This window comes from Trachemys scripta, chromosome 4 (assembly GCF_013100865.1).
Source record: "Trachemys scripta elegans isolate TJP31775 chromosome 4, CAS_Tse_1.0, whole genome shotgun sequence".
Classification (NCBI taxonomy): Eukaryota; Metazoa; Chordata; order Testudines; family Emydidae; genus Trachemys; species Trachemys scripta.
Genome location: NC_048301.1, coordinates 140,857,422 through 140,868,374, shown reverse-complemented (window position 1 = coordinate 140,868,374; position 10,953 = coordinate 140,857,422). Strand labels below are relative to the sequence as shown.

At 47.4% G+C, this 10,953-nt stretch overlaps 1 long non-coding RNA gene across 1 annotated transcript; it reads left to right on the top strand.

The window, feature by feature from the left end:
- Nucleotides 1-1,566: 1,566 nt before the first annotated feature.
- On the top strand, nt 1,567-4,693 carry LOC117876325. Its single transcript, XR_004645463.1, has 2 exons — nt 1,567-1,918; nt 4,384-4,693. It is a non-coding gene; the product is annotated as an uncharacterized LOC117876325 (long non-coding RNA).
- Nucleotides 4,694-10,953: the final 6,260 nt, after the last annotated feature.

Genomic DNA, 10,953 nt, shown 5'->3' with positions numbered 1-10,953 from the left:
ATTTTACAAGTTAAACAGAGTTGAGAGTGGCCAGTACATGAATGGGACAGCAGCAGCGTTCAACAACAGCTGTGAGACACAGACCACAGCCAGCACAGGTCACTGTGACATTCCTCATTCACCTTCCTGAGCCCCGGGATCCCCAAAGAATTCTCTCTCTCTGATTCGAATACAAAACAATTCAACTTTTCAAATTGTTTTCCCTTGTTGTTATCTTTTTCTCGCAAATTTTAGCACCAGATTGGTGGACCCTGGAAACGGAGGCTATGTCTACACCAGCACTTTTGTCAGTTTAAATTTTGTCGGTCAGGAGTGTGAAAAAAACACACACACGACCGACAAAAGTTTCACTGACAAAAGTGCCGGTGCGGACAGTGCTATGTTGGCGGGAGACGCTTTCCTGCTGATGTAGCTATCGCCGCTCTGGGGGTGGTTTAATTATGCTGGCGGGAGAGCTCTCTCCTGCCAGCACAGAGCAGCTACACGGGAGACCTTACAGCGGACATAGTGCGGACATTGGTCTACTTAAAGATCTTGTGGGGGGCTGGCTGTTTCAGTTAGGAGGGTGATTTTTTACCAAAATAGTTATCCTGGTACAACCTCTAGCGTGGATGCAGTTATACATTCCCCTTATTCCCCTTCCCATACAGGAATAAACAATACCACTACAATTGCCTTTATACTGATAAAACGTGTCCAACACTAGCGGGTTGTAATTATACCAGTATAGTTAAAAAGGTACAGCTTTTGTGTGTGAACAAGTCCCACTGTGTGTCCCCACTAGGGTGACCAGATGTCCCGATTTTATAGGGACAGTCCTGATATTTGGGGCTTTTTCTTATAAACGTGGCTATTACCCTCCACCTCTGTCCCGATTTTTCACACATGCTATCTGGTCACCCAGAGTAGGTGCAGTCCTAGCAGCAGAGGGGAGGACTTCTCCACCTCCACTCCCACACCCTCTCCTGCCCATGCATTTCAACCTGCCCTGGATACCTGACACTCCTGTGTATCCTGCAGAATGGGCATGTGCATACACACACACACATACACACACACACTCTCTCTCTCCCTCCCCCTCCCTCTCCCTTCCCCCCCCCCCCCCCCCCCCCCCATGTGCCCATCAGATGGATATTCAATCTCTGTGGCCCACTCAGCCCGGGAAAGATGTTTGGCCAAGGGAGCTGCTTTTCAAACGTTCGGCTTGTGCCTCTACATTTTGCTCCCCTTGGTAAAAAAAAACAAACAAAAAAATAGCATCAAACCCTAAATTATCATATTTCCCTAGGAAATCAGTCTGGGTAGCGGAAAGCCTTAAAAGAGCTCGGATAGCTCACAGACTCTGCCAAGGCTAACTAGTCAGAAGGGGAGAGGGCAAGGGAGAAAGGCAGTTTCAACCCCACCCCAGCTCCCTAAGGGGCTGATGAGGCTTTCTCTGATAAGGGGCACAGTGCAATTTCCACAGGGATCTGGAGCGCGTTGCAGAAAGCCAACCTGCCCTGATTTCCAGGAAATCATTTGCTTTTCAGAGCATTGGTTCCCAGTGCTGCCCTGCCTTGCGACTAGGGGCTGGGGGAGGAGACAGGGGAGGAGACACAGGAGGAGGAAAAAGGAGAGTTTCGAAGCGGTGTTGGCTGCCACTGCAGTACGAATGAGCGCGCGGGACCGGCTGGAGAATGTCCTGGAGGAGCTGGAAGAGATGGACTTCAAGAAGTTCAAGGTGAAGCTGAACCAGGCGCAGCCACCCTCGGGCTGCAGCAACATCCCACGGGGTCGGCTGGAGCGGGCAGACCATCTCGATGTATGCAGTCTGATGATCAGCTACTACCTGGAGACAGGGGCTATACAGATGGCCAAGCAGGTGCTGGAGGACATCAACCAGAGGGCCTTGGCTGCCAGGCTGGAGGGGGTATAAGAGGTGAGGGGATCTGACTCCGGATTGGGCCCACAACGAGCCCTAATTTCTGCCCATCTCTGGCTCATCGAGGGCTTTGTTGCTTTCACTTTCGATTTCTGGGCTGGAGGAAGAAGGCCTCAAGAGGGCGATGCTGTCAAGCAGGTCCCTGCTCCAGGAAACAACTCTGCTAAAAGCGGGCAACTGGCTGGGTGCTGAGCATCTTTTCCAATAGGGGGTGCCAGCTCCTATCCAACCTCAGATCAGGGGTATTGGCTGGCTTAGCAGGCAATGAGATATGGGGTCTTTGCTCTTAGGGGTTGCCAGTTCCTATCCAGCCCCTGATCGGGGGACTGGCTGGCTACGGGGGTTGAGGAATGAGATACGGGGCTTTTGCCCTTTAGGGGTGTCAGTTCCGATCCTGCCCCAGGGCAGGGGGGATATGTGGCTATGGGTGTTGGGGAATAGGATACGGGGGCATTTCCCCTCAAGGCGGTACCAGTTCCAAGCCAGCCCATTGTTAGTTCTGAAAGTTATTCGCATGTGAAGTTTTGGAAATGGTGAGAAAATACTTAGGTTGTCCTAGTTCAAGCTTCTAGTGCCAGGGTAGTCAATAGGTGAACCACGGGCCAAATCTGGACCGCCAAACGCTTTTGAACGGACCCAAAAAAATTTTATTTACTTACCCATTCTTGAAGACCATTCTCCTTTAGTGTTAAAGGCTGGTTGCTTCTGCATGTGTTTGCGTGTTGAGATTTAAAATCAAGGCCTTGATCATTTGTGGCCAGACAAAAATCCCGTGACACTTTTTTGAAAGCCCGGGCTCCCAGTCGGATCCCAGCTCAGGAATTTTCATTCTGATTTCTTAAACTCTTCCCGCAGTTCCCCCCAAATATAAGCTTCTCCTTCACTTCTTTCCTATAGCACTGCCATGTGGCTGTTAAACAGTCTCACTCCAGAAATGGTTGTATTTCAGCACTGCATGAGCAATCCCTGTGTAATGTTGCTGTGTACTTGGTACACCACCCCAGAGGTGGCTGCACTTCATTACAGTTCCCTAATTTTTGGCTCCTAAAAAGCTCATGCTTCAGGGTTTCAAACGGTCTCTTGCAGGGGTCATGAAGGGATATCCCCCCACCCCAATGTATTCTGGAGTTGTTGGTTTTTTTATCTCCTTCCTCTGAAGCATCAGGGATGACCAAGGCTGGAGATGGAAAATGGAATGGGGAGGGCCCAGGCTCTGAGGTAAAATCAAGCATTCTCTCTCTCTAGTGCTTGGCTGGCTGGTTCTTGCTCACGTGCTCAGCGTCTAACTGATCACCATAGAGAGAGTCGGGAAGGAATTTTCCCCCAGGACAGACTGGCCGGAACCTTGGGGGAAGTTTCACCTTCCTCTGCAGTGTGTGAGTGCAAGTGACTTGCCAGGATTATCATAGAATCGTAGGACTGGAATGGAACTCGAGAGGTCTTCTAGTCCAGACCCCTGCATTCAAGGCAGGACTAAGTATTGTCTAGACCATCCCTGACAGGTATTTGTCTAACCTGCTCTTAAAAACCTCCAACGATGGAGATTCCTCCCTACGCCGTTTATTCCAGTGCTTAACCACCCTGACAGTTAGGAAGCTTTTCCCATTGTCCAACCTAAACCTCCATTGCTGCAATTTAAGTCCATTACCTCTTGTCCTATCCTCAGATGTTAATGAGAACAATTTTTCTCACTCCTGCTTGTAACAACCTTTTATGTACTTGAAAACTGTTACTGTGTCTCCCCCTCAGTCTTCTCTCCTCCAGACTAAACAAACCCAATTTTTTCAATTTTTCCCCATAGGTCATGTTTTCTAGACCTTTAATCATTTTTGTCGCTCTTCTCTAGACTTTCTCCAATTTGTCCACATCTTTCCTGAAATGTGGCACCCAGAACTGGACACAATACTCCAATTGAGGCTTAATCAGCGTGGAGTAGAGCAGAAGAATTACTTCTCTTGTCTTGCTTACAACTCTCCGGCTAATACATCCCAGAATGATGTTTTTTGTTGTTGTTTTCCCAACAGTGTTACAGTTGACTTGTTTGCTTGTGATCCACTATGACCCCCAGATCGCTTTCCACAGTATTTCTTCCTAGGCAGTCATTTCCCATTTTCTATGTGTGCAACTGATTGTTCCGGATATATCTGATTATTTGGGTATATCTCACTTAAATCATTCTCCTGTCATTGCAGGGGCCTCGGGCACTGGAGCACCTCGGTCCCTTCTATTCTCTGCCTCTGGCACATAATAGTCTAGTCTCCTGAGGGCTGCAATACTTTGGTCTAATGACGGCTGTTGGGTGCTGGGTGGTGTTGGTGACCTGTGATATGAAGGAGGTCAGACTAGATGATCCATCGGCCCTTCTGGCCTTAAACTCTATGACTTTATGACTCTAAAGTGCTTTGTGGTTTGCATAATGAAAAATGCTTTGCTAATCACTTCCTACCAAATTCTCCCTACAGGGGAATCTAATGAAAAAGAAAACATCCCAGACAACAAAATGCACTTTCCCCTCTAAAGAGCTCCAAATCCTGCCACACAGAGACAGCAAGAAAACTCATGATCCTGCCACCCACCTGGGTCTCTCGGCACATGCCCGTGGTCAACGATGAAGGTCACAGAAGCATTGCAGACACCTTTCTCTGCCATTCCTGCCTCGCTCCAATTCCTGCCTCGGTGTCTTACGGCTTTTGCCTTTCCCTGCTCAGGATGACCACAGATTTCCACCATTCCTATTTTTGAACAAATAAAGAGATATTTTTACAGTTGTTACTTACCGCTGTTATTTTTCTGGTCCATTTAGCGCTGGGGAAAGGCAGACCCTGGAGAATGAATCCTGTGTGTATGCCCAGAGAGAGTGAGTTTGGCGCTTGTGGCCTGTTCAGTGCCTCAGCCTTTTTGCTGATTGCAAGTAGGGGGGAAATAGAGACGTGGACTCCTGTTTTGCTAGGAAGTAGGTCCTGCTGTACTCATTTCCCAGCAAATGACTTCCCAATGGGAACAGCTTTCAGTCCCAACTGCTGTATGGGAGATTTGAAACATTGGAATAAGTGTCCTTGAGGTAAAGGGCCCTTTATCTCATTCCCTACTCTAGCCAGCTAACCAGTCTCCCCGCTTGGAGTTACATTAGAGGCTGGTGATGTACAGGGGAATAGGTCATATCCCATTTGCTGCTCCTCCAACCAGCCCTTCCAACCTGTAGGTAGATTGGAATGCAGTAGGGGAAAAGACCCATATCCTATTCCCCCAAAGAATACCAGTCCCCCCAACCTAGGGCTGGGTTAAAACTAGTGCCCTAGAGTTGAAGAGCTCCATCTTCCAATCCCCATATCTCCTAGATGTTGCAGGGACTGGCGGGGTCAGGCTGGCTTTCAGAGGCAGGAATGGAACCCAGAGTTTTTATATTACACTCGCCTACACAGTTGAGCTCTGAACACAATACAAGTGTGTATATTTTTTTCCCGTGCAGCTTACATATTTTAAGTTTCTTCCCCTCACCCCATATGGAGATTTTGTTGTGGTGGTTCATTTGGTTGCTAAATCAAGCCAACGAGTTGCATTTTGTTTTGCATACAGTGAGGTTCATGGTCAGGGTGTGAGTGTCACAGTCATGGGATGGCTGGGGAGAAAGCTCTGTCCAACAAGGCCACAAGTCTCATCTTTGAGGCTGAGTCGTGACTCCCTCTAACCACTGGACCCCATTCCCCTGACAGAGCCAGGGGTGGAACCCAGGAGTCCTGACTCCCAACTCCCTCCCTTCCCAGTCCCCTGCTGTAACTACTGCTCCCCTCCAGACTTTATGCTTTACAGTATTGCATGAGTCTAGTGCTTCTTACATACAGATATCCCCCTCTGAGACACCCCAAAATCTCTCAGAGACACCCCAGTATACAACCTTGGGAGACCTCATGATAGGAACCTTGAGTGGCCCTGATATCTCCCCTCAGAGACTCTAATGCCTCCGTCAAAGACCACCCCAATACCCATGTGAGGGCTTCCTGAAAGCTCCTCAGGAACTCCTAGCCCGACTAAGGACCCGCAACCATGGATCCCCAATATCTGCTTCAGAGACCCCCTCAAAAGCTCCCTGAGTGCCCAGCCCCTCAAAGATGCCCCCAATATCCCCAGTGAGGGGCCTCTAATATTCCTCCATGGACCCCAACCTCCTCAAAAAAACCCCAAATCCCTTCTGAAGGGGTCCCCAATGTCCTCCTCAGAGTCTCTCCAATAGCCCCCCAGGGGGGCCACAATATTCCCTCAGGAACCTCCCCCTCCCCTCCTCTGAGCTCCCTCCATTGTCAGTTAAAATAGTTAAACTGCACCTCCCCCACCCTGTGGAACTCCTTCCTGCAGTGCAAGACGGAGGGGGGAGGGGCAGTAACGGCCCCAACTGTCACTGGGGTCAAGAGGGGGCTGACTGGGGGGGGGGAACCCATTGGGGTAGCCTCTTGGGGGGGTCCATGAGCAGGAATATTGGGGCTCTCAGAGGGGTCTGTTTTGTGGGTTCATGAGGGGATGATACTGGGAAACTAAGGGGGCTATTTAGCAGCTCTGAAGACTCTATATCGGGGAGTAAATGAGGAGAAGGCATTGGGGGCCCTAAGGCAGCTATTTAGGCAGTCCCTGAGGGGGTTATTTTGGGGGTGCAGGAGGCGAGACTAGGGAGGGTATATTTGGGGTCTCAGAGGGGTGAGTATAGGGGGATCCATGAAGGAGGATAGTGAAGGAGTCTTTGAGAAGGGAATTTTGTGGGAACCCCTGAGTGGGATTTGTGGGGAGGGACTTAAAGAAGTGTCTCAGAGGGGTCAGTATTGGGGGAGTCCATGCGGGAAGGTATTGGGGTGTCTCTGAGCGGTTAATATGTGGGGATCTATGAGGGCATAGATTGGTGGAATCCATCAAGGGAAAATATTGGGGGTGTCTCTGGGAAGTCAATATTGGGGAATTCTTGGAAGGGATATTGGGGGACCCTAAGAAGGGTATATTTAGGGGTCTCAGAGGGTTCAGTACTGGGAGTCCATAGAGGAGGGTAATGGAGGGGCTTTTGAGGGGGGAATATTGGGAGATTCCCTGAGCAGGATATATTGGGGTGGGATAGTGGGGATGAGGAGGTTCCTGAGTGGGATGACAGATGCAAAACAGGGGGGGGGCAGAACAAGAGGGAAAGGAAAGAGGCCAAAACAAGAGGAGCTGAGAGGGATCTGTCTACATTTTTAAAAAAAGAGGATTGTGGGAGAGATTGAATTCTTCCAGAAATAGAAAAGAGAGAACTCTAGAGAGAAAAACAAAATGCAGAGAAAATGAAATAGCGAGAAATGGAGACAGATGGAGGTGAAGCAGACCACACAGAGAGGGGAAAAGAAACAATACAGTATATCAGAGTGAATGGATCTAACTGATTCCTCAATTTAACTGCACGTACAGTGAAAATACACATAATGAAAGCATGTATCTGTCTCTAGTCCTAGACCTTAAGGCTTTGTCTACATTCAAAGGCTTTGTCTATAGGGAAAAGGTTATAACGATATAGTTACCCAGTTGTATTTATATCAGTATTACCCCCTGTGTGGACACTAAGGCTATGTCCACACTGCGCACCTTACAACAGACTCAGCTGTGCCACTGCAGCCATGCCATTGTATGGTGCGCTGTGTGGCTGCTCTTTATCTCTCTCCTGGCTACAAAATAAAACCACCCCCAACGAGGCATGGTAGCTTCATTGACGGGAGCGCGGCTCCTGCCGACAAAGTACTGTCCACACAGGCGCTTTTCGTCGCTAAAACTTTTGTCGTTCAGGGGGGTGTTTTTTCATACCTCTGAGCGACAAAAATGTTAGTGACGAAAGTGTCAGTGTAGACAACGCCTTAGACCTTGTCTACACTAGAAAGGGTTTGCAGAACAAGAGTTCTTTTGCTGGTACAGTTTATATACCAGTTCCCCAAAATGAAATAAAGCTATAACACCAAAACTTTTAAGTGTAAACCAGGCCCTATTCTAGGATAAGAGTGACCTTTTTCTCGGTTCAGTTTACACTCCTTCCCAAGCAGCATAAACTAAAGTGAAAAAAGTACTCTTGTTCTGGAATAAAAGGCCTGGTCTACACACTAAATAGATATGTCAGCACAGTTATATCAGCTAGGAGGGTGGAAAAATCACACTCGCAGCCAACATAGCTGTGCCAGCAAATCCCCTAGTGTTGACACAACTATGTTGACAGAACAAAGTTTCTATCAGCTTAGCTAATGTCGTTCAGGGAGAGAGTGAGTATGTCTACACTACAGCAGCACAGTCACGCAGTGCCGTACTAATGTAGATGCTTCTTACAAGATGGAAGGGGGGTTTTCATTGATGTAGTTAATCCATCTCTCCATGAGACATTAGCTAGGTCAATGGAAGACATGGGCAGAGCGTCTACATGGTTATGTTATACTGCTATAACCATTCTGGTTGAAATTCACACCTTAGTTTATACCAAAAGAAAGTTCCCATATAGACAAGGCCAAAGTTGCACCTGTTTAAATCAGTTGAAATGTAATTTAAATTTTAAATTTAAACCAGTTTAAAAACTGGTTTAGCGTTTGTCTACACACTTTTTATAGCACTTTATCAGTTTGAAATCAGACTAGTTAAAGGAGTACACCTTCCTAAAGTGGGTGCAGTTATTCCAGAATAAATGTTTCATACCAGTATAGTTTATTCCTGTAAATTCAGGGGAATAAGATATACTGATACAAGTTGAAGTTATACTGGTATAAATGTATCCACACTAGGGTTCATACTATTTCGGTGAATGAAAAAATGTTACCCCTAACCAAAATAGTTAAATCAGTACAAAAACTGTGTGTAAACCAGGCCTCAGTTAGACCAATGGAAAACAAAGTATGGACCCTCTTAATCTGATTTAAACCTGGTGTATATATATATATATATTTAAATTAATTCCTTACTGAATTAAGATAAACTAATATGAAGGCAGGTTTAAATAGAATTAAGAGTATCCACACTGTGATTTGTATCAGTTTAACTAAATTGGTTTAAAATTAGATGTAAACACCAGCACAACTTTGAAAGCAGAGCATAAGAAGCTGCTCGCTTTCCCTCCATACATACCCCTATAACATTTATCTATCTATCTACATTTCTACATTCTAGTGTATTTCTTCCTAACCCATCTCTCTCTGGTATTTCAGGGACCAGTGACCGCAGCATCCAGTTGCCAACCTCTCATGGCTTTTCTACTCACAAACTGGAATTGAAATAGCTTCCTTTTTGTTATTTCAGTGTAAATCTCTGTGTGTGGTCACTCTTTATTCAGATTAAGAGCATCCTATTTTGATTTAACCTTCCCCCAAATGAGGGATAGAAAGATAGGCCTGGTCAACGCAAAGCAGCTTACATTGACCTAACTGTAGAAGTGTCTACACTTAAATTTCGCTCCCACCGATGTAACTGGCCTGCGACGCCAACTTAGTCCTGGTCTATGCTAGAGAGGGTATGTCTACACTAAGAAATTAGGTCGATTTTATAGAAGTAGATATTTAGAAATCGATTTTATACAGTCGATTGCATTTGTCCCCACTAAGCGCATGAAGTCGGCGGAGTGCGTCCTCACTACCGTGGCTAGCATTGACTTACAGAGCGGTGCACTGTGGGTAGCTATCCCACAGTTCCTGCAGTCTCCGCTGCCCATTGGAATTCTGGGTTAAGCTCCCAATGCCTGATGGGGCAAAAACATTGTCATGGCTGGTTTTGGGTACATGTCGTCAGTCGCCCCTCCCTCCGTGAAAGCAACGGCAATCGTTTCGCACCTTTTTGCCTGGCTTACCCGTGCAGACGCCATACCATGGCAAGCATGGAGCCTGCTCAGCTCACCGTCACTGCTGCTGTTGTGAGCATTGTAAATACCTTATGCATTATCCTGGAGTATATGCAGAACTGGGCTAAGAGATGCCAGCACGAGGAGGATTTTGATGAGGACATGGATACAGACATTCCTGAAAGTATGGGCTATGGCAATTGGGACATCATGGCGGCAGTGGGGCTGGTTGTTACAGTGGATTGCCAATTCTGGGCCAGGCAAACAAGCACAGACTGGTGGGACCACATAGTGTTGCAGGTATGGGATGATTCACAGTGTCTGCGAAACTTTCACATGCATAAGGCCACTTTCCTGGAACTCTGTGAGTTGCTTTCCCCCACCCTAAAGCACAGGAATACCAAGATGAAAGCTGCCCTGAGAGTTGAGAAGCAAGTGGCGATAGCCCTGTGGATGCTTGCAATACCTGACTGCTACTGGTCAGTCGGGAATCAATTTGGAGTGGGCAAGTCTACTGTGGGGGCTGCTGTGATCCAAGTAGCCAATGCAATCATTGACATTCCGTTATCAAGGGTAGTGACTCTGGGAAATGTGCAGGTCATACTGGATGGCTTTGCTGCAATGGGGTTCCCTAACTGTGGTGGGGCGATAGACGGAACACATATCTCCATCTTGGCACCGGACCACCTTGCCAACCAGTACATGAACTGCAAAGGATTCTTCCCAATGGTGCTGCAAACACTGGTGAATCACAAGGGACGTTTCACCAACATCGTGGGATGGCCGGGAAAGGTGCATGACACTCGCATATTTAGGAACTCTGGGCTGTTCGAGCAGCTGCAAGAAGGGACTTACTTCTCAGACCAGAAAATTACCATTGAGGATGTTGAAATGCCAATAGTTATGCTTGGGGACCCAGCCTACCCCTTGCTCCCATGGCTCATGAAGCCTTACATAGGCAGCCTGGACAGTAGTAAGGAGCAGTTCAACTATAGGCTGAGCAAGTGTAGAATGGTGGTAGAATGTGCCTTTGGACGTTTAAAAGCTCGCTGGTGCTGTTTGCTGAGTAGGTCAGACCTCAGCGCAACCAACATTCCCATTGTTATTGCTGCTTGCTGTGTGCTCCATAATATCTGTGAGAGTAAGGAGGAGATGTTTATGGGCGGGTGGGAGGTTGAGGCAAATCGCCTGGTGTCTGATTTTGAGCAGCCAGACA